We start from the raw sequence: 22,928 nt of genomic DNA on the forward strand, positions 1-22,928 counted from the left end.
ACTCAGAAATACACTCAGAACAAGAACCTCATGCCCAGAAAGTGTGGTATCAACCCACAGGTTTCTCTTAGAAGCTCAGGAGCCTTTTTCAGCATGAATTTGCAAAAATCTTTATCGTGTAGGTAAAAGGGTGATCGACTGAGAGTCAAGGTAGATGCTAATTTTATTTAGGAAAAAAATAGCTCAGTCAATAATCTCAGGGCTGTGAGTTCAAGTCCCAGGTTGAGCAAAAGATTCCTACATTTCAGGAGGTTGGACTAGATGACCCTTCTGGTTCCTTCCAACTCTGTGATTTTGTGAATTCTGTGATATAAACAGCTAAAAAACAAACAAACCCTCTAACAGTGTACACAGAACAATTACCTGTAATACAAGTTGAAATCAGAAACATTTAATATATTTATAGAAAATTATATGGATAGGATCACTGAAATCATTTTTTAAAATTCAGGAAATTTAAAAGGGAAAACATGGTGAGGGGAGATTTCTTTGGATCAGGACCACTGTGAAAGGTGTTTAAACCTGAAGCTCCCTGTTAAGTGTATAGTTGGTGGCAATCTCAAGTTTGCCTCTACAATTCCATTTGCCATGACCCAGAGACCATGCGACGTGTGAATGCCTCAGAGGAAGATGAGAGTAGGTCTTCATCCTTGGGTAAAGAGCTGCCAGAATTATCTTCAGAGGACACAGAGGATGAGTTTCCCATGGAGCCCTGCCTCCCCAGCCTCACAGAAGCCAAAGAAGAAGGAGAGGACCTCTTAACATCCAGCCAGCCCCTTTCGGAGGCTGAGCTTTCTGTGCTACAGCTGCATGCAGTGCATGAAGGCTTCTGTTGGAGGTAGGTGCTTGCAGAGACAGCTGCATACAAAGTTACCTCAGCAGGATCCTGGGCGCTCTCCAAGGTCCTGCAGGTGCTCTCAAAGCCTCAGCCTTCTAAGAAGACCCCTCAAACCGTGATGGAGGGAAGTCAATTTCCCCTCAAACCGTGATGGAGGGAAGTCAATTAATGTTATGTTGTAAATTGATATGTGTATGTGTTTTTTCTTTGATATGTTTGTTTGATGCTGTTGTTTTTGTTTTCTTTTTTATTGTATGTTTATTTTTTCCCCCTTTGTTTTGAAAAAGAGTTTAATAAAAAGAAACTAAGAAGACCCCTCCAGGCTTCCTCAATGAGCCCTTCCTCAACGAGCTCCGTGATGCAATAAATCTGCCAATTCATGAAAAAGCAGTGTTCAGCAATCCAATATTCTTCCTCAGGAGACGGACCAAGGGCTTACCCCACATACATTATGCATTAGGTACACTCAAGATATTATAAGGATATGCTTCATATAAGTTTGTGTGTTCTTTTTTGCAAGTATATAGTCCTAAGAGAAACCCTAAGCTCCTATGAAGAGCAGTTAGGAGGGTGTTGAATATCGCAGGGCTCCAGTGCTCAAGGGGGAGGTCAGAGGTCTCCCTGGAGTAGGGTTGCCATATTTTGAAGAGAAAAAAAGAGGACCTCATGCCCATAATGTTCCTGAGGGGGGACAAAGCAGCAACTCCACCCCCCAAAAGACACAAACAGCCCCATGTTTCTTCTTGAGCCCCTGTTTCCACCTCTTCCTATTCACTGCCCAGGAATGGGCCAAACAGCTACCTCAATTCTGCCAGTTACTTTTAGCCCACCTGTGCCCTTTCTGCATGCACATAGGCCGTCACCACCCAGGATGGTGCGGTGCCTCCATGTGTGCATTCCCTTCAGCCTGGTCCTTGCTCCAAATTCACACTCATGCATGGTATAGTCTGTGGTATCAGCAAGCCCGTCTGCTCCAACATCCTCTCCAGGTGTGGGGAACCCAGGGGCTCAGCTATGACAGGCCTGGGAAAGCAAGGCACAGAGCCTGCTGCCAAGGAGGAGGAGAAAGCAACAGCCAGCTCTCCTTTCAAGCGGCCCTGCATGTTTTGCACACTGTGACAAACGACAGGTTGCTTGACTAGACTGCGACCTAGGCTGGTCGAGTGGCAAGAGAAAGCAGGAGGGGGCAAGGAGAGAGAGACAGGCAGGCAGGCAGACAACAGAGCCACAGCCTTGGAGTGGGTGGGGGGTGGGGAGGAGTGAGGGCAACTACACACATGTGGGACCCTCTTACCCCACAGAGGAACCGCCGCTGTGCCAGGTGCCCAAAGCACCAGGGGAGATGTAGTTCCTGCTCTTCATCTGCCCTGAGGGGGGATTTGAATTTCCTTTCCCCTTGCCCCTTCCTTCTTCTAAGGGCACACGCATGACAATTGCTCGTTGCCCTGCTCCTCACCCGCAGCTGGTACCAAACAAACAAACGACATTTTGCCCAATAATAAAAATCCACCTGGACAGAAAATTTAAGCTTGAAAAAGAGGACGCGTCCAGGAAAGACAGGACATACGGCAAACCCTACCCTGGAGAGGCAACAGAGAACTCCACCCCACTACTGATCAGGGTTCAAAAGGCAGTAAGGCCAAAAAGGAAGAATTTGGTAGAACAGGGGAAGTTTGGGATCCTTGGCTCCCTGGAAATGCCTCTGGAATGGGGGGGGGGGCTGGGTTCTTCTATCCCAAACAAAAGTAGGCCTAAAAAAAACTGATGAGAGCGTTTTTAGGATATTGCCAGAGAGAACAGCTGGCCGTGAATTACAAGAAAACCAAAGTTTTCTCAAGAAACTATAGGGCCCATTGATGGCGCATGGACAACCAGCTTATTGAACAGGTCAAAGTTTTCAAATATCTTGACCTTATTTTCCAGTCTATGGGGTCATGGGGAGCACACCAGAAACGTGCAAAAGAAAAAGTGTCCCAAAGCGCCAACATTCTGACACGCTTTTTCTACACAAAAGGTGGCAAATATATACCATCAGTCCTGGAAGTGTTCCAAACTAAACCCCTAGCACAGTTATTATAAGGGGCTCAGATTTGGACAGGCACTCCCCTTGGATCTACAGAAGCTGTCCAATCAAAGCTCTTAAGGCAAATTTTCTCTGTACCACCCTGTGTCCCAAACGCATCATTGCGTCTAGAGGCTAATCTTCCCTCGGTAGAATTATGGATCTGGCATATGACACTTAACTATTGGCTTCGCCTAAACTCAGTTTCCCCCTTTCTAATATCCCTAGTGCTGCAAGATTGTCACAAGAGTGCCTGGACTAAAATTGTCTATCAAAAACTTCACTTTGGGTTTTAGTAAAGCAAACAGTCTAATTTGTCAGCGCCTAAATGATACTGAGCGTCAGAACAACTTGGCCACAATAAGGAAATTTTTCTCATGGTGTGATTATTTTCCACCTTCTCATTTTAACTCTCTGGCACTCTATCTGCATAACCTAGCAATTCTAAAATATAGACACGCTTTTACTCTCACAAAATTGAATGTTTTGCCCTCGGCTACACTTGAGGGATGATTCCAACAGATTCCACTCAAAAACGCTTCTGTCCCTGTGGCGATGGCAGCACCGAATCGGTGGTGCATGTCCTTCCGGCTTGCACTCTTTATAAAGACTTGAGGAATGAGGTTATCACCCCTCTTTTATTGTCCATTCCAGGTCGTCCAGTCCCTGCCACAGTGTCCTTTCTCCTGGCAGATCAAGATGAGCAGGTGACAGCAAAGGTTGAAAGGATTTTAGCTGGGGCAATTAGAATAAGATCCACTATTTGACTATTGATTCAAAACCCTAAAATGTATATTATGTAATTGACTTTTTATTTCTATTCTTTGTATATTGTATTGTTGTTTTATCGCTATGGCCAATGGCTGATGCAAATAAAGATTCATTCGTTCGTTCAACCCCTGGAACTGACACAGGTCTTTCCCCTCCCATTGGAATGAATAAACAAGAAATACAGAAAAAGGAGGAGGAGGAGGATGGAGAGGAAACATGAATGGAAAGGGGACAGGATACACCTGCTTCTGTTCTGTTCAGCCATCAGGGTTTTCCTCCTGACGTTCGCCTCCTCTGAGCTCCCCAGTTGTTGGGATTGACTGAGTATGGCAGATCCAGGTCTGCTGCATACATAATGAAATGGCCCTGGTGGTCTACTCAATAATTTGAAGATATTAGCCTCTAAATATATTATTACATTTCCCCCTTGCTGATGGTCCCTTGCCCTCTTATCTCCAGTGACAGCAGAGAAAATCATGGGAATTCCCAACAGGAAATATAGGCCCTGATGTGATCAGACACACTTCTGTGGCCTGCAGTTGATGTTTCATTTTGAACCCCAAACATTCCTCCTTCATGTATCTAAAAGTATTTCTGTTTGGTGATTAAGGCTGGTATTGGGTGACCTTTACTCTTCTTTCCCTTGCTTTCCTCTTAAGAGTTAAATGAGAGCCTTCCGTTCCTCTACAGGGTACTTAGAACTAAGGCAGGATGGCGCTAGCAGCAGGTTGGTTTCATTACATTGATCGGATACATGTGCTGTTTTTTATCTCTAGCATTTTCTCAGTAATTCAGCACTTTAAAGTCTCAGCTGTCTACTGATCTGCAGACAATTGTTTGGTGTAATACTATCCGGAAAAGGCTGATAAAATGCAGATGTGGCTGGGGCTCTGAAATTTGTGGTTTGCTAAGTGGCTCCCTCCCCCCGCCCCCGCCGCCCCAATACTTGCTCATGGCAAGTCAGCTTCCCTGCTAAGCATGAAGACAGATTTTTTTATTAAAATGTTGTGAAGAGGAAGTAATTGCCCAAAATTATCTGCAATTAAAAAAGTTAGCGGAAATGTAAAAGAGCAGAGTTGTATATTTCTCACCTTTGTTTCTAAACTTTAGCCAATCTGTGGGCAATGGTTATTAATTCCCAAGAGGTTTAGTTGATCAAAGTGCATGGTTCTCTGGCTGCTCAAGAAGTGCCTTCTGCTTTGAAATTAAAATGCTTTCAAAATGCACAAATTCATATAGCTCTGAATGTACAGCTATCTGTCTGATAAAATGTGATTGTGCACCAATGTGACTGAGAGCAATAAATCTTGAGCCAGGAATGATACCATATCTTAATGGTTGGCATAGGCTAAAACAGATTGTATTTGCTCTGCTATCAGATGATAGTGATTAAAGCTGGAGTAGTCTTTGCTCTAATCAACATATGTCTCCCAACTCATTGTGGTTCATGTCCTACTTCACTTGATCATTCACAGGCATGTCAGTGCAACAGTCAAATAAACGGCTTCTACTGTTTTTAAGGCTGACATTAACACCGGCGTTGTGCTAGGTGGCATAGAGAACAGAAACCTCATTGTCTCTGGACCACTTGGCACATTACATTTTTTGATGTGCACCTAAGATGTTTGCAACTAACATGAGCCTATGAAAAGATTATCAAGCTCTGGGTGGTAGCTGCTCCTTGTTGAGAGCACTTTGTGGCAAATTCGGGTCACTAAATTTTGGCCCCTTTGTAAGGTTCAGATTTCAGATCTTCTGGCAGAGAAGCAAAGATATTGAAGAGCAGAGGTGCCAACTTGTGAGGGAAATGGGGAGGCAACCCCTGATGTCACACACGTAATGTGCAGTGTCGCATCATGATGTCAGGAAAGGAACAGGTGAGTTGGACAACGGATGGGCTTGAACAAAACAAGCTTCACAAGAGGGAGATATCTGATAAATACACAGGATGTTCCAGAGCCCATCCACTCTTGGCACCAAATGGCAACATGATTGTAGGAGGGATCACAACTTTTATCTCCAGCCCCCTCATCAACCACAGCTTTTGTGTCCCACCCATCATATATAGTGCTTTCTTCTTTGACCATCATTTGTAGCCAAGTAAGATTGTCTTCCACAAACACAGTCTTAACAGTGAGTCCGTAAGTGACTGTGGAGGCCAATTCTGGATCCACACGTCCTTCCACAGTGGGGACATCGGTTTCCGGGCAGGAGTTGATCACGGTGAGAGTTTGCCAAAAGTGCCTTTCTCTTAGCTCGTTTCTCCTTTTCACCCTGAGTTTGTGCTTCTTCAAAAACACCTTTGGAAAAGGCTGTTCTCCAATTGGAGCTCTTGCAGGCCAGTGTTTCCCAGTTATAAATGCTTAGACTACATTTTTTTTTAGATCATATGTAATACAAAACCAAAATGTGCCCCCATTCAAAAGTAGGTTCTTCAGTTTCATTTCATGTGAATGACACATATGGACTTGGATACAGTCATCTGTCTGTCCATCCGTCTGTCTGTCTATCTATCCACAAAAGCCAGTTCTGTCAGTTTCTAGTGAAATCAAGAAGCAGAACACAGGGTGAATCTATGCATGTGGAGAAGCAGGATTCTGCAGGTAGGAGCCGCTCACTGGCTCCCAATACATTTTCTGGGATGAGGTAAAGTGTGCTATGTGCAAGACTGCTGAGGGAGGGGCCAAACCTGCTCCAGCCAAATGCTAAAGTCATCTGTGGGTTGGTGCAATTTCATCCACTCTCCCACTAGTGTTGGCTCCTGTCTCTGTGCTTCTGCACTTCTGTCATTTAAAGGAAGTGCTGCCACTCCTTCCTTTTGGCAATATTCAGGTGCTACCTGAAGATGGCATGAATCTCTTCTTCTTCTTCTTTGGCGATCACTCGTAGCCGAGTAAGATTGTCTTCCATAAACACGGTTTTAACAATGAGTCCATAAGTGACTGTGGAGGCCAGTTCTGGATCCACACATCCTTCCACAGTGGGGATATTGGTTTCCGGACGGGAGTTGATCACGGTGTGGATTTGCCAAGCGTGCCTTCCTCTTAGCACGTTTCTCCCTTGCGTCCTGAGTTCGAGTGTCTTCAAAGCCCATGACACCTTTAGTAAAGGCTGTTCTCCAACTGGAGCGCTCGCAGGCCAGTGTTTCCCAATTGTTGGTGTTTATACTACATTTTTAAAGATTTGTCTTGAGACAGTCTTTAAACCTCTTTTGTTGACCACCAGCATTGCTCTTTCCATTTTTAAGTTCGGAATAGAGTAGATGCTTTGGGTGACGATCATCAGGCATCCGCACAACATGACCAGTCCAACAAAGCTGATGTTGAAGAATCATTGCTTCAACACTGGTGATCTTTGCTTCTTCCAGTACACTGATATTAGTTTGCATGTCTTCCCAAGTGATGTGTACAATTTTTCGGAGACACCGTTGATGGAATCTTTTGAGAAGTTGGAGATGGCGTTTATAAGTGGTCCATGTTTCACAAGGATATAGCAAGGTTGGTAGTACAATAGTTTTGTAAACAAGCATTTTGGTTTCCCTCCGAATCTCCTGGTCCTCAAACACTCACGCAAGGTCCCCTCCCTCTCTTGGGCATTCTACACGTTCCTAAATAACCAATAGGCTCACTTATGTGAAATAGAACTGTGCAGCCAGTGGCTGGAACATTCACCATATTGGTCATACTGAGCTTGTTCCCATTCCTCACTTCCATAAATCCCTGCGCCACTGGGAAGTTCCTGAGTTGTGCTGTTAGTATCTTACTACATTGAACAGGATGTGAATATATATAATTGCAGTAAAGAAACTATCCTCAAAGAGACTGAAAGCTTAAATTCTCTTTTAAAGTCTGGCCTACATTTAAAAAAAAAACCAAAAAACTTTTTAATTCATCCATTAATTCATTCCTCGAGTCTTTTCATCCTTCCTTTCTGCCCTAGGGGACTCACTGCTTACAGCAACCATTCAGTAACCATTAAAACAACACAGTAATTAAAAGTAAAGAAAGTATTAACTTCTAAAAACAAACTAAGCAGCACAGGCTTTTTTATATTTTAAGGAAGCTATTTTGTGGTTGTTTAACTCCCAACTCTACCTTTTTGTTTCTTTCTTTGTTTGGGCAATTTATATACTGTACTGCTTAATTACAATTGTCTCTAAGCAGTGTCCTTAAACTTCCCAAAGGCTGGGTAGTTGTTGGTTTTTTTAAAAAAAGAAATGCTTTAGGCACTTGTTTTGAAAACGAACAAGGACTTGTACTTATTGGGTACTTGAGAGAGCACATTAAAAATACCAGTTCATAAAACAGTCCTGGAGGCTCTTAGGACCAGGCCCCTCTTATTGGCTCCCATTTACCAGGCACCTAAGAAGCTCCTTTCCCTTATAAAATCAAATGGTGACCCTTTCCTTGTCAGCACTATTTATTTATGAGCTTAAAGCTGCAATCCTATGCATACTTACCTGCCCTGGGACCACGTAACTCCCAGGAAGTCCCGTTGAACACATTGATGGTAACTTCTGAGTTAAAATGCATAGGTTCCAGCTGCCCATCAATTAAAGTAGAGATCTGGGTGTTTTGAGCAGTGATTGTGGAATTGTCTTCACCTGTAGACCTTCCAGAATTCCTTCCTTCCTATTTTTTAGGAAGTGGAGGATCAGCTGTTTTGTAGGACTTTTTATACCAGTTAATTCGCAATAGTATTGCCTGTTGTTTGTAGCTGATGAATGTGTTTTTCTTCTATATTATAATCCACACTGAGTTTTCTGTACTCAGTGGTGGTTTTGTGAAAAGCAGATGATTACAGAGCAGATCTGAACTGTGTATGTTAGGACATGTAGTGGATATTACATTCTACTGCTTCTGAGGGAAAAACATGAACATACAAAAGATATGTGCATGCACATCTATTTGTTTCATAAACTTTATACAACGGATGATTGTAAAAACAACAACAACCCTCAAAGCGGTTTATAAAAATAAAACAGTAAAATCAAGAAAAATCCACAAACCTACTTTAAAACATACAAAAGTTAAAATATTAAAACAATATATATTGTTAATGTTGTTTATTATTATTTATATGGCTGATGGGTGATTTCGGTTTTTTTCATAAATGTTATATTAGACAGTATATTGATGTATTATTATATCCCCTTTTTTCCTTCTCTTGTGCGTGTATGTCAGGTGACAGGCAACTAATAAGTTTAACAAAAAACAAACTAAACCACTGCTTCTGCCTCGCACCTTGGACGCTGCCTCCCAGTTCCCCTCGGAATGGTAGCTAAGCGTGCGATCAGGCACCTTGATAAGCAGAGATAAGCTCCTGCGCAGCCTCTGCTTGCGGCGCCCGGGAAACTCACGCCCGAGGGACGGGCCTCACTCCCATCCGAATCAACGGGCTTTTCCTTTTCCTTTCTTTTTTTGCAGTGAAGGGTCACTCTGCAATTCCCGATTTCTGAAGGAAAGAGGCGTTCCTATTTATTCCGGCAACATTTAGTGGTTACATGCCTGGCTGGCAGAAATTTCCCACAATGTGTAAATTAGTCAATCCTCAAAGTCAGTAAACCTTTGCTTTGAAGTGGACATTAATGAACTGCACCATTAGAGCCCAATGATTGCTTACATTGGTATGTTAGGGAGCCTCCCCCACCCCCAGCTTGGCTTTTTATGTTTTCCTGCCTTGGTGTTTCTTGTCTTTTAGTTATCTGAATTGCCCAGACTGCAAAAATGCTCCTGAAAGAGCTGGGGGAAGGAGGGGGGGGGAATTAATGAAAAAAGTTACTACGGGCCTGACTGATGTTGGCACTTCAAAGCTGGAGCAGACTAAATTGCTGTAGACTGCTTAATTCAGAAGTGCTCCCTTGTGGATGACAGTGCATGGTGACAAAGTTCAATTGGCAACAGGAGACAGGCAAGATCAAAGACTCCCTATTGTAATAGTTTTGTTCCATGAAGAATTGCTTATTGTCAATAGTTTTTCAAGCCTTTACTAGCTCCAGCTTTGTATCAGGATTCTTTGGTTCAGAACCAGCTTAAATAAATAGCTAACTACATCCTTTGGATAATACATTTCAGCTCAAAATATTGGATGTTGAGTCTCTTGCAAAATTCACCTCTAAAATTGGGAGAGAGTGAACCGCCTTCACATTTTGCAGAGCAGAGGAATGGAAGGGAAATCCAATATGAAAAATACCACACGAGGCTGTGCTTCTGAGATTTAGGGTTTATTCCAGAAACTGTTATCTATTATTGGAACAAGAATGTTCTCTTCCCCACTTTTGGATCATTTCTCTGCTTGCATGCGGCTCAGTCCTGTTTATTGTGGCCTCTCTTTGCCTTTCAGCATCAGATTTTAAAAAAAGAACTTAATTTCATTAGTCTATCCAACAGAAATAGTTCACACGATGGCACTTTTTCTTATCCTCCCCTTTGCAAAATGTTAAGATGTGGCTCTACTCAGCTTTTGAAAACAACCGTTAATTTCCAAAATAGCCACCAACTCATATTTTAGCAGTGTTGTTGTTTTGATTTCAGCAGCGATGGGGATGACACAACTGGTAAATATGAGTTTGGAAACTAGCAAATGACTCCAAAGCACAGCATTGTCAACATCCTTTGCCTTGAAGCAATTACACAGGCTAGTTTGGTGACAATTAAACAAAACTGCTGAGTGATCATTGGGATCTATAATGTTGACAGCAACTTCTTTCACACCCTCCATGCAACAATTTTTTCAGTGTCTTTTAAAGGAAATATAACTTTGTGCTGAATGCCAAATTAGTTTATTGCACAGTCACAAAGTAGGAGGCAACAAAGCAAGAATACCTCACAATGGAACTCTTCAGGTTGCTCCTTGGAGATCTATTTCTTTTAAGAAACAAGAACAGATTTGCTAAAATCATCCTTTAAGTTAAAATGTGTATCTTTTCTTTTCTAAAAGAAAAAGCCTAGGATTCTAACTTGTAGTTTGAAAGCAAGGTAAGATACCCAATCTACCAGGGAAGCTGTACAGCAGACACACCACCAAAACTGTGTCCTATACCTTTAGCTCTAGCAGCCTTTTGGCTGTAAATTATGATAGGAGACATCATTAGCCTCTGACTTGTATGCCCCCTCCTACTTAATCACACTAAAGTCCACACATAAGCCCCAGCAGAGCAATCACAAATAATTAAATCAATTATGGGCAGCCTAACATTTGGGTATTGTGATTAAACTGGTGTCAACTTTCATAATATTTTATCTGTAAATGCAAATGTGTGGCTTTGAGTGCACGAGGATAAAAGCTTATATAAATGCCAAAGTATGTTGCTTAGCAATGGCTTTACAACAAATTTCATAAAGGATACAAAGCTGCCTTCTCAAGGAAAACAATAAGTAATGAAATTCCAATTAAAATTGTGCAAATCTGAAAGCTAAGAAATGAGTTAATTAAAAAAGGATAAAATGCAGGTTCTGGAGAAAATATGCTGAATATCATTAATATTTTAAATTCTTTTAAATCCAGCATTTGGCCTAACTTTTTCATTTTAAGTAGCAGAAAAATCACTTGGTTTACATGGCACTCAAAAGAGTTGAAATCCTCCCAGAGTGCTTTAGCCATGTTAATATTTCTTAATTTATTTTTCATTGGCATCTAACCTGAAAACTCATGAACTGTCAAATTCAAAATACCAGTACATGGCAACTATCAAATTTTATAAATGTGCATTTTATTTATTTGAAATATTTTCACCCATTTCTTAATCTCAGTTTCTGAGTTGGTTTACAACATAATTAAAAACAATAAATGTTTTTGAATGCTTTGTAAATGCTGTACATACATTATTTCAACATTATATCTGCAAGGTAGGTTAGTATTTTTGCCCCGCTATTGCAGACCAGGGATGAGAAGTCACGTTGGACCACCTTGTGGATTCGTGTCCGAGGTGAGATTTCAACCAGGATCTTCCTTCTTACAGCTCGGTCTCTCACTACACAGTCGGGCTGTGCAGGAACATCACAGCTAATATGTTCAGGAACTGAGTACAGAAGGATGCCTAATGAAGTTACCTTGGCAGTGAAATCCATTACAAAAATAATAATTTGCAGGGCAAATTAAGTCCCCCACTGCTTCTTCCCCCAACAGCTTTTGAAGAAGGCAATATCAGCAGTCGTGATTCCAAATTTGAGTAAAGAAAAAAGACTCCTAATTTAAGAAAACACTCGGAAAGAAAAGATACATTGAATGTACCTATCAGGCTTTTATAAACACAGATGAGTTTTCTGGGGATTTTAATTGTATGTAGCATAACAAGAAAGATCTGATAGTACCCCTGCTTTTTAGATGACATTCCAATTTTTACAGAGGTTATTAATGTTCTATGATTAGTTTGCTTAGGGGAAAATATCAAAGATAAATGGTATGGTTATCAACTGCAGGTTTATTGGTCTGAGACTTCCACCACAGGGAGTGGCTGCTGTATGGGATTGATAAACGCAGAGATTTATAAGGTCAGGTTTTATGAGTCTACAGATTCCTTGTGGTGTATTACCACATCCTTATTACAAGCCCCTGCTGTCGTGCTCCTCAGCCAACAGAGGCAATATATTACACAGGCTTGTCTATCCCACAGATTTCCTCCCTCCTAACAATAGAAGAAGAGACCAAAATAAAATATTGCTTTCCTAAATTGTTTGCGCAGCTTTTGTCAGAGTATTTCCCATAATTTTAGATCTGGTCTGAGCATTCTAACATTATTTTTCCAATTCTTACCAGTTCCTTTTCAGTTGAATTATGTGGCAACTGTGGTGCAAGAAGAAATACATTTTTAATGTCTATGTAAAAGACACATGATAAATGCATTTTGCAATACTGGGAAAAGACTGAAACAAATCTCCAGAGCAGATTTCTGGAAGAGAAGAGATCCTTTTGCATCATATACTGAGGATTTAACACTGAAGAGGGGAACTGTTCCAAGAATGTTTGATATATTTTCTTTGACCCATGAGATCTGTCAAATTCCCAAACAGTTATAACTTTATTAAGAAGAAGTTGAGGGAAACTAGAAGTACTTTTTATTTATCTACTCATGAATTACATCTATATCCTCCCTTTCTAGTTCCAAGAATGGCTCAAGGCAGCTCTCCACAGCAATAATGTATTAAAAGAATAAAAACAAGTTAAAGCACCACAAAACAACGTATCGACATATAAAAGCAGCAAACAAAGACATGAAATGGGGGGGACGACACTGAGCGGGTTTCAGCAGCAGGGAGGGCAAAAGCTCTCTGACAAACCACAGGCTTCAGCTATTATGGAGAGGAAAGAGAGGGTCAGCAAATTCCCAGGGGCAGGGAGTTCCACAGGGCTTTCCCATCAATCAAACCTCAGGAGGTGGCCATTTGTTGTTTTCATTTATATGAATTTTATACTTGCAACCAACTTGCTTAATCAACATTGTAGAAAGTTACTGTCATGAAGTGATGGGAAGATAGTACAAGCTTGAGTCAGAGGTCCCGTCCCCACCGCAAATTAGCCAGGAGGGAGTGTTAGAATTCCTGCTCCGTGATTGCAGTCATGGGATTGTTGTCTTTCACATGACGGTGTATGTTTTGACTCCACAGAGTGGGAAGTGATGGAGACAGGATGTTTGTATTCCTGTGTTCCGTGAAGTGGGACTACTGTCCTTTGTTTTTTCTCTTTGCTGCCTGATGCTAGAGAGAGAGGGATCCATGTTGCAGTGCTCCGTGTGTGTTTATATGTAAATAAAGTAGATTAGCCAAAATGCTGAGTTGCTGAGGTCTGTTATGCAACTGTGCAAACTCTGCGGATCCCTAAGTGTGCGGGTGTCTGTTGGCATTGGTCGCTGTGATGTTCGGGCTGAAGAAAGCTTTTGAAGCTCCCAAACGATTGACCAGGAGGGAGAGAACATGCCAGTCGGGCATGTGTCTCTGCCAGGTTCCTACTCAAGTGTAGGCTGAGCTCCTGACAGGGAGCCCTCTGGGCATGCTCCACACCCCTCCCCAGTTTGCAGGCTCCATTGACTTTGGTGGTGCCTGGGAACCCTCAGGCTTACTCAGGAGTAAGTTGGCTGCTGCCACTGGGCCCAAGACTTGGGCTGCTTGAAGGGAAGAGCACAGTTGCCATGCTCCAGAGGCCAAGCAGGGCTCAGGGCTTCCCCACTCTGGAACTGTCCTCCATTCAGCAGAGAGCAGCATTTGGAGAGACTCCCAAAGGCATCAAGAAGACGACAGCAGCAGTGCAGACTTCTGGCCCCTTGAGCAAAATCTGTAGATCCAGCACTGTCTTCCAGGCCTCTTTATCTGGCCACGCTTCAACACCCCCTTCCCCACTGCTCCCTCTCAGTGTCTTTGCATCCTGTAATTAAGATGATGCATCTTCCTTGTCTGGACGGAGGACAAAGAGGGAGGAGGGAGTCTAGAGAAACTAGCATACTGCACAAGGTAAAATCTGCATCCATGGCTTTGCTCTCTTTTTGCCTCTGGTCCTGTCCTCCTGCGCATGGCCTCGGAAAGTTGCCCAGAAAGGAATGTGGGCCCCATCCTGCAGGGGCTTCTGCTTTTGCTTAACTGCGGCTTGTGACTCTTGGAATATGCACGCAGGGTTAACAAGCAGCTTGGAAGCTGACCTGCACACCGAATCCCTGGTTGATAACCACACCTGACCCTGAGATTCCGAGTTAAGGAAAATAGGGAATTTACGTTATGAAGGCGCCATGGGCCAGTGCATGTGGCTGTTAACCTGAAAGTTGGAGGTGGTTTTGCTCAGGATTCCTGCATTGCAGGGGGTTGGACTAGATGACCATAGGGGTCCCATCCAACCCTACAATTCTATGATTCTATGAAATTACATACTGGAAAAAGGATCCTAGTTCTGTCTAACTAAGGTGGAGATACAAAGAGCCATACCTGTTCTTTGTTCTCAGCAGGAGAGATATACAAGGATGTCTCCTCTCCCAAAGTGAGGAGGAAGAAGGAAAAGAGGAAAGCAATCCTAAAGAGTATCAGTCTAACACCTGAGGGAAGATCAGCACAGATTAAAGGACAGTCATGGAAGCTTGGAGGTTTCTTCAACTATCTACTTTCTCCTATGCAGACCCACCCATCTTCAATACAAGCAGAGTTGCATCCCAGCAGTTTCCACAGTTAAGTCATTTAGACTGTGGTGAATTGTGGTTAATGTTAACTATGGTTAATTTCAAACAAGCAAACTTCAAACCATTGTGAATGAAGCTGGCTTGTTTAAAATAACCACAATTAAGATTAACTACAGTTATCTTAAGCTTTTGTTTCATAACATGCACTTCCATGGTGGCCCATTCCCCACAGAGCTCACAATAACATACTCATAGCTGTCAACCGTCCCTTATTTGGTGGGAAACTCTCTTATCCCAGCGCTGTTTCCCACTGCTGATTGATGATGTCCCTTAAATTTCCCAAGTTTCATGCTTGCCCGGCTCAGGAGGGAAGCAGCGGCTCGGGGTTCTCTGCCTCGAGAGAGTGCCCACGAGCTGCCGCGTCTCCGTCTCTCCCTTTTCCCCCTCAGGGGCGCATTGTGAGGAGACAGGTGGCAGCAGGCAGGCAGGCAGCCCCTCTCTTGCGAGACTTCCGCCGCGCTGCCAGGGGAAGCCGGAGGTGGCGGCAGTGGCTGAGGAGGCGGCCTGAGGGAGGAGGAAGAGGCGGGGATGGGGAGGGATGCAGAAGGGCGGCGCTTGAGTGGCCGCTGCACCGCTGCCGCAAGCACCGCATGCTGGGCTCGCGGGCGGCATGGGCGAGAATCTCTTTCCCTCCCTCCCTCTCTCTCGGGCGGGGGAGGGCCGATGGAACTCCTCGCGCCAGGACGACGGCAGCCCCGACGTGCTGCTTAGCATCCCCTCCAACCAGTGCAGCATCTTAATGTAGTGATTTCCCCCTCTGCATCCCTTATAAATCATTTGCCCATCCATAGTTCAAATTTTTACTACAAGTTTTCTGTCAATCCTACCAATGTATGTAACTCTTTACAATAGCTTTTCAACTAAATTATAAACTTTCCCCATTCTTTATTAAAGAGGTCCTCTTCCTGGTTTCTACCGGTAATTCTGCCTGTAAGCTTTGCCATCTCAACATCGTTCATCAGTTTTGTCTGCCCCTCTTCTTTGGTGGGAGTTGTAGACCCTTCGGATCATCTAGTCCAACCCCTGCAAAACACAGTCAGTCGCAGCCAAAGCAGCATGGCTCCATCAGTGCCGGATTTATGTATAAGCTAAGCCAAAATCCCTTATTTTCGCTGCTGATCCCTTATTTTCGAGGCTGCTGGTCCCTTATTTTCAAATCTGTAAGCTGACAGCTGTGAACATACTTATTTTTAAAAGTGCCAAAAAATTCAAAATACTTCTGTTTTTCTTCTCCATTGTATTTTAAAGAAAACTTCTATTTTACTTTTCTGTTTCTGGGTCTGGACAACATGGTAAGCTGTGGTTAAACAAATTCAGAAGTGAAAGCTTCCAGACTCCTCTTCCCTGCCAAGTGGAAGAAGAGGGGAGAGGGGAGATGGCACTAGCCTGTGGCTCACTGCAGCTCATTCCCAATTATTTACGCTGCACTAAAATATGGTTTGGCATGACATACAAACACAGCCATTGTTAGTCTGCTGCCTGGCATATTTCAGGGAGATTATCAGCATTGCTACTTTCGGTCCCTGTGGGCTGTCCTCCAGTAAATTTGTCTCCTCCAGGAATGCATGCAGAAGTCACTTGCAATGGAGAAGGATTTTGACACAAATTCTGTGCCCGAAAAAAATCTGTCACCTGCATTACATATATTTGAATCATTTGCTCTTTTTCTGGTAGTCATGGAGGAAGCTTTACCTCTGAAGGGCACTGGATTGCTGTGACTTAGAACTGCCTGAACAGCTACTGTAAAAAAACAATAATGCATCAAGTAGTTTTTTAAAAAAAAATATCTTTACTCCAGGCACCAGGCACCAGTGGCGTAGCGTGGGGGGTGCAGGGGGGGGGGGCGGCCGCACCGGGCGCAACATCTGGGGGTTAGGGTTAGGGGGCGCAAATCCACGGGTTAGGGGGTGCAAATTACTTGCCTTGCCCCGGGTGCTGACAACCCACGCTACGCCACTGCCAGGCACAATCTACAGGGGAAACCTTCAACACATCATTTGAAATATGCTATTGCTCTGCCATGGCTCCAGATGAACAGAGTTCTGGACTCGTAGATTGCCACTGTGAATGCCACTCTTACATGCTTAGCCTATTTCACACTGCTTGTATTTTAAAGAAATTGCTATCAGGGCCATTTTAAATGTGGGCATCATCACAGAGGTATACATTCAGGGTTAGCTGTGGCCAGCGCTCTTTTCCTAGAAAAATAGATGCCGGTACTCTCCTCCATGAAGCTGGCTGTGGCTCCCTGTTCAGTGTGTGCTTGATGGCAAATGTAACTTGTGAAATGACCCTTAGTCTGTTGCTGAGGATAAAGTCTGCCAGAGTGCTGTCCTCTGTCTTGTATTTTTGCCACAGGGATGATTTCTAGGTGTTCTCCAGTACAAACAGAAGCTGAAACACAGGAAATTGCCCTCAGTTGGGTTGATGTAGCTCATTATTTCTTTAAATAAAGCAACTGGGAAGTGATGGTCAGGGCAGCTCGGTGTGTTTACAACTTTTGCATGTTGTCACCTGACACTAGTGGCTGAAACAGAAGCAGGAGACCATTCCTCAATTGTAAAAGAACTGAATGTGGGTTGAGTGTGAGAGGCAGTGCTCCCCAGGGTGCAGACACATTCCTCCTGCCCCATTGTCATCTTGGTCAAGCAGATTTTTTGAAACAATACCTGAAAAAGTAATGAAAGGGGGAAGGGGTCGCACACCCCACAAGCGTAGCACCCTCTTTAAAACTTCCTTCAGTTCTGGGGTGGGGGTGGGGACTTTGCAACTCCAGCTAGAAACAAAAGCTCCCCTCAGAAACCCTTCCGCGATTCCAGTTTTACAAAATCCTTGATTCCGTTTTTCACCTCGTAACAGATAAATAACAATGAATTTTGCCAAAGAGCAAAAATGCAGCCAAGAGAACAAATCTGATGTCCCTCCCTGGAGGATCCAGCCTGCCTCATTTGAACTGCCTTCCTAGCCAGCCAGCAGCATCGTTACCCGTTCCGTTTTATTTTACCAACTCCAAATAAGCAAACAATGCCTCCCTGTGAAACTCTGAATCACAGCGTGTGCATTTACAGCTGCAGACAAAATCTGGTTTGTATTTAATGTAACAAATTATGCAAAGCACACCAAATAAGAACCATTTAAAATTCCAATGGCCCTTTCGGAAAACATTTTAGCAAAATATTTGCTTTGCCGCTTCCTTCTGCTCTCATTAAAAACAATAAATCACCAAACAAAGGTTGGGGTGATAGTAGCCCCCCCCCCCGGGCCATTACGTTCCTTTTATGTCATCGTGGGATTTGCTGCATGATACAGGTCAGACACATGGCACCAACTTTAAGCAAAATTCTAGCCAATCAGAAAAATGCCAAATATCACTTAGCATTCAATTTCAGTGTCTACGTATCCACAAGAACATGCTGCTTTTGATTGGCGTTAGAATGTGTAGCTTTTTGTGAGCAGAAGGCCACTCCTCTCCTAAAAGGCCTCCCCTAGGGTGGGCCCCACCTCCTGAATATCATGGCCTGGGTCAGTGGGGGCAGAAATGGGAGAGCAGAATTGCCCAGAATCAGGCACAGCAACTTTCCAGCACTGGCAACGGTGCTCCACAGGGAGAGGAGCTCTGTGGAGTTCCCAGTGTTCATCCTATGAATCAGTGCAGGTCCTTTGGGAGAGGGCAGGAAGGTCAAAATTCGGGGACTGAATGTTTTGGCACCCATTCCAAAGCTCCAGCAAAAGCTCTTACTTGTGAATAAGTGAACATTAGTCAAGGCTTCCAACAATGCAGGTCAGGCTACAGGTAAAGCTATAGAGGTGTTCTTTTTAAAGCATCAAGGGTCCAAGACTGGGCAAAAGCTACAAAGGATCTTGATGAGTCACACCCCTCCCACCAGCTTTTAAAGCCCCCCTACAAGTCTGGTGCACTTGGAGACACATACTTTTCCAAGGGATGTGGGTCTGCTGCCTACAGAGTTCTCACTGATGGGACAGGGGTCAGTTCCGCCTCTGGTTCCTCCTTTTCTAGCTGTCCAGCCTCTCCTCCTTGCCGGTCAATGCTCTTCCCCATTATTAGGGGATTTCTCCACTCCGTGGGTGGGGCAGGACAGAAAATAAGTGGACTGTCTCTCCTTCCTAGCCCCGTAAGGCAAAAGGGTGGGAGGAGGCATCCCCTCCCCAGGCTGTTCCCCACCTGTGGCATCCTTTGTGTCCTCCTCCTCATAGCCACTTCCAAAGCACAGAGCACCAGAGCCATTTTGCTGCTGTCACCTCCTCTGCCAAGGACGGGTGCCTTGCACCAGCCTTCCCAGCACGATCTCTTTGGCATTTGAGCAGCGCTGATGGGACCAGCCCTGCAAGAGCAACTTCCTCCTAGTTCCTCTGGCATCACCAAATGGGAAGGGTCAGTAGGGTGTGGTCCCAGGGCATGGTCTTCTTCAAGATGCATTTTTGTTTTTTTGGGGGGAGAACAAATGAACAAATACATACGTAACTAGCATCAGATGGTAGGTTTCCTATTTCTGCTAGGTCTGGCGTCTGAACACTGTTGAAGTCCAGGTAGACCTGGCCTCTGAGAAACTCCCATTGTTTCTCATCCCTGCTCAGTCCTTTGAACCTGTCCGATGGCTGGTCTCGGAGTTCCTGGTCCCTGACTTACCCCAGCCTGGCCCAGCTCTGGCTCTCCTGCCTGGGGAAGATCCTGTAACTATCAGCAGGCAGGTGGTGAGTTTGCCCAGGGCAAGCTGCAGTGTCTCTACCTGCCTGTCAGGATTCATGGGATGGACTTGAGTTGAAGTGAGGGAGGACACAAGCTGCTAGGTATTGGGGAAGGAAGGGCAGTTTACCCAAGGCAAGTGCTTCCACCACTTGCTTACCAGGGTGGGGTCTTGTCCTTGAGTTACTAGTGGTGACAGTGAAGTGGCAGCTGGTTTTGAGTGCTCTTCTGTAGATTTCTGAGGCAGGGTCCCCGTACATTTTGAGCAGACAAGTAGGGGTTAAAAGGTAAAGGGTAAAGGGATCCCTGACCTTTAAATCCAGTCGTGGCCGACTCTGGGGTTGCGCACTCATCTCGCTTTACTGGCCGAGGGAGCCAGCGTACAGCTTCTGGGTCATGTGGCCAGCATGACTAAGCAGCTTCTGGCGAACCAGAGCAGCGCACAGAAACGCCGTTTACCTTCCCGCTGCAGTGGTACCTATTTATCTACTTGCACTTTGATGTGCTTTCAAACTGCTAGGTTGGCAGGAGCAACGGGAGCTCACCTCGTCGCGGGGATTCGAACCGCTGACCTTCTGATCGGCAAGTCCTTGGCTCTGTGGTTTACACTACAGCGCCACCCGCATCCCATTAAGTAGGGGTTAGGAAGACCTTTATGTATTCAGAGGTTGGGGGTAGGAAGTGGGCCTGAGGAAGCTTCCCAGTCAAGGAGCCATAACACCTTTCTCTGCATCCTGCTTGGTGCCCTCCATTGGCAGCGTTGTGTTGGCAGTGCAAAACAGGCCAACATGGAATTGTTCCAGTGAGTTCCCCCAGGAGGAAGCATGTCTGGAGAGGCAGGGCTTCCACCACAGGCCAATGCTCCCTTCCCCCAGCCAACGTATCTTGGGCATGGGATTGCACCTTCAATTATAAAAAGGGAGCTTGGATATAGGATCTTACCAGGAGTTATATGAGCCCTTATCGAGCCCTTATCTTTGCTTTCTTTTAAATGGCCTTTTTCTTTTCGTTCAAAAGATAGTCACTCATTTTTATTGAAGGGGCTAATGCTTTGCATTTAGACCAAATTGGAAAGGAGATGCTTAAGGGTAACTGGGTGATGAAAGGACTACATTAGTGTACAAGTCCAAAGGCTGCTGTTTCTTATTTGTAATGCTGAATTCACATGTGAGTTGTATTTAAGCTATAAATGGTGGCGTCCAGGGAATATACAGTCCAATTGCCTTAAGTAATGAAATACTTTTATCAAATCACCAGATGGTCCTGTATTCCAAAACAACGTTCTCAGAAGAACTTGCTATTTTATATATATTCTGCTTACAGCATCCAGCTTTCAGTACTACACATTAAGGCAGTAAGTACTGGTGGATACAAACCACGAGCAGAGGTGTGTGTTTTATTGTTGAAACTGATTTTAATAGTGCATTTATCATATAGTCATTTATTCTCAGGCATCCCCTATAACCTTTGCTTTTCTCTCACTTCCAAAATTGCACCTTATGTTTCTGTATATGTTCTGGTAAAGAATATAGTGTGGTGGTAACATGAACAATAATTAACAATAAACAAGACACACAGACACAGAGCATGAAGTCACCCATTTAGCCCCCTTATCAAAGAACAGAAGAGTGAATATATTTTTTGGGGGGGGGGTGAGAAAATGTCACCATGACCGCACACAAAAATGGTTGCTGGATCAGTCCCTTGAATCCAGTGGATTCTTATGCCCAGTACATATAGCTCTATCTTGGGTTGTTAACTTCTGCAGTACATTAGAGTGAGCTGGGATGTTGGAACCTGACATGTTATATTATTTTTTATAGTCTTGATTATTGTTTATAAGAGAACAGGGTAGCAGCAAAATTTGGATTGCTTCACAATTGTGTGTCACAGTGATGATGATGATGACGATGATGGTGATAATAAATAATAATAATAATTTACCTCACCCAACTGACTGGGTTGCAGGAGTTCAATAATCTCTCTCTCTCTCTCTGTATATACACACACACAAGCACACACACACACACATATGTTGAAAAGCAACTACAGAATATTTTCCAGCAGAGGAAAATGTTTAACCCTTTCCCTTCACATGATTTGTCCACCAAAAAAAGCAACTCAGCAAGCTGCTTTCCTCGTAAAAAGACCCCTCCTTCCCCCCCCAATAGGGGCTCTTCATTTACTTGATTCCATTTATGAATTGCTTCCCATAAAGTATCCAAAAGCAATTTCACAGTAAAAACACCATCAACAATAAAGACAATTACAAACAATTCCATATATTATGTAAAACCAATTCCATATTTGCATTTTTTTTAAAAAATCCATATATAAAATATAATTAAAACAATTTCATATGTTGAAACAATTATAAATCTAGATGCAGATGAAGGCTGATTTTAGGGTTGTTTGTTTGTTTGTTTGTTTGTTCGTTTGTTCAGGGGACCTTTCATGACTCATGAGCCATTCTTTATTAATTATTCTATCCCACCTTTCATTGGGAAGGTGGGAGGAGAGGAAGAGGATGGAAGGGAAGAAAAATGGAAATGGTTAATAGACAGATATATGGAAATGGGAGAGACAGCCATCTACAAATGACCTGTTCTGAGCTGTGTTAATTGAGGCAAGGATGGCGAGATCCAGGTGTGACGAGGTGCACATCTGAAGGTGCATGTGTCCAGCACTCAGGCATTCAACACACAACTCTGAGAAGATTGAAATCTTTTGCTGATGTCAGTACATGCATCCATTACGAATACGCATTTGTCCTTAACCTTATGCTCCAGAGAGGAGTAAGAACAGATTGTAACTCGAAATGAAAGTGACAGAGCATATGGATGATGCTTTCAGACAGCAATGTTATAGTATTAATGGGCAGCAGATTATATAGCATAATACTTTGATGTTGTGAGTAAACAAGATCCCTTCCCCCAAAATCTCAAGAGTGAGCATGACAGTTTGCCACAGTACCCACACGAAAGAGAAAAATAAGAGAGGAAGAGGAATATACAAAGTCAGGGATCAAAGTTCTGTGCCTTCTGCAAGACTTAAGGCTTTCCCCTTAAAGTCCTAGAACAGCCAGGCAACAGAAATCTCTCACACATTCCTTTGGTCTGTGTCTAGAGAGGAATAGGGCTGATCTTTGAGGTTGCTGAGGACCAATGAGGGAGGGGGTCCCCATAGATCTTATGAGTTAACCAACCATTTAAAATCTAGGGTTTAAGTACTACTTTGAATCAATGTTACCTTATAGAGGAGTGAGGGGTCTTCCTGGAAGGGTGAGTGTTATAGTACCATTATTCCATTGCACCATTGTTTATTTCCTACAAGCTCCTTTCTGTTTACTGTTCTATTTACCTTGCCCTAGCTGAAAGGACCTGACCATAATGAG

Source organism: Podarcis erhardii (genome assembly GCF_964252035.2).
Source record: "Podarcis erhardii genome assembly, chromosome: 9".
Lineage (NCBI taxonomy): Eukaryota > Metazoa > Chordata > Lepidosauria > Squamata > Lacertidae > Podarcis > Podarcis erhardii.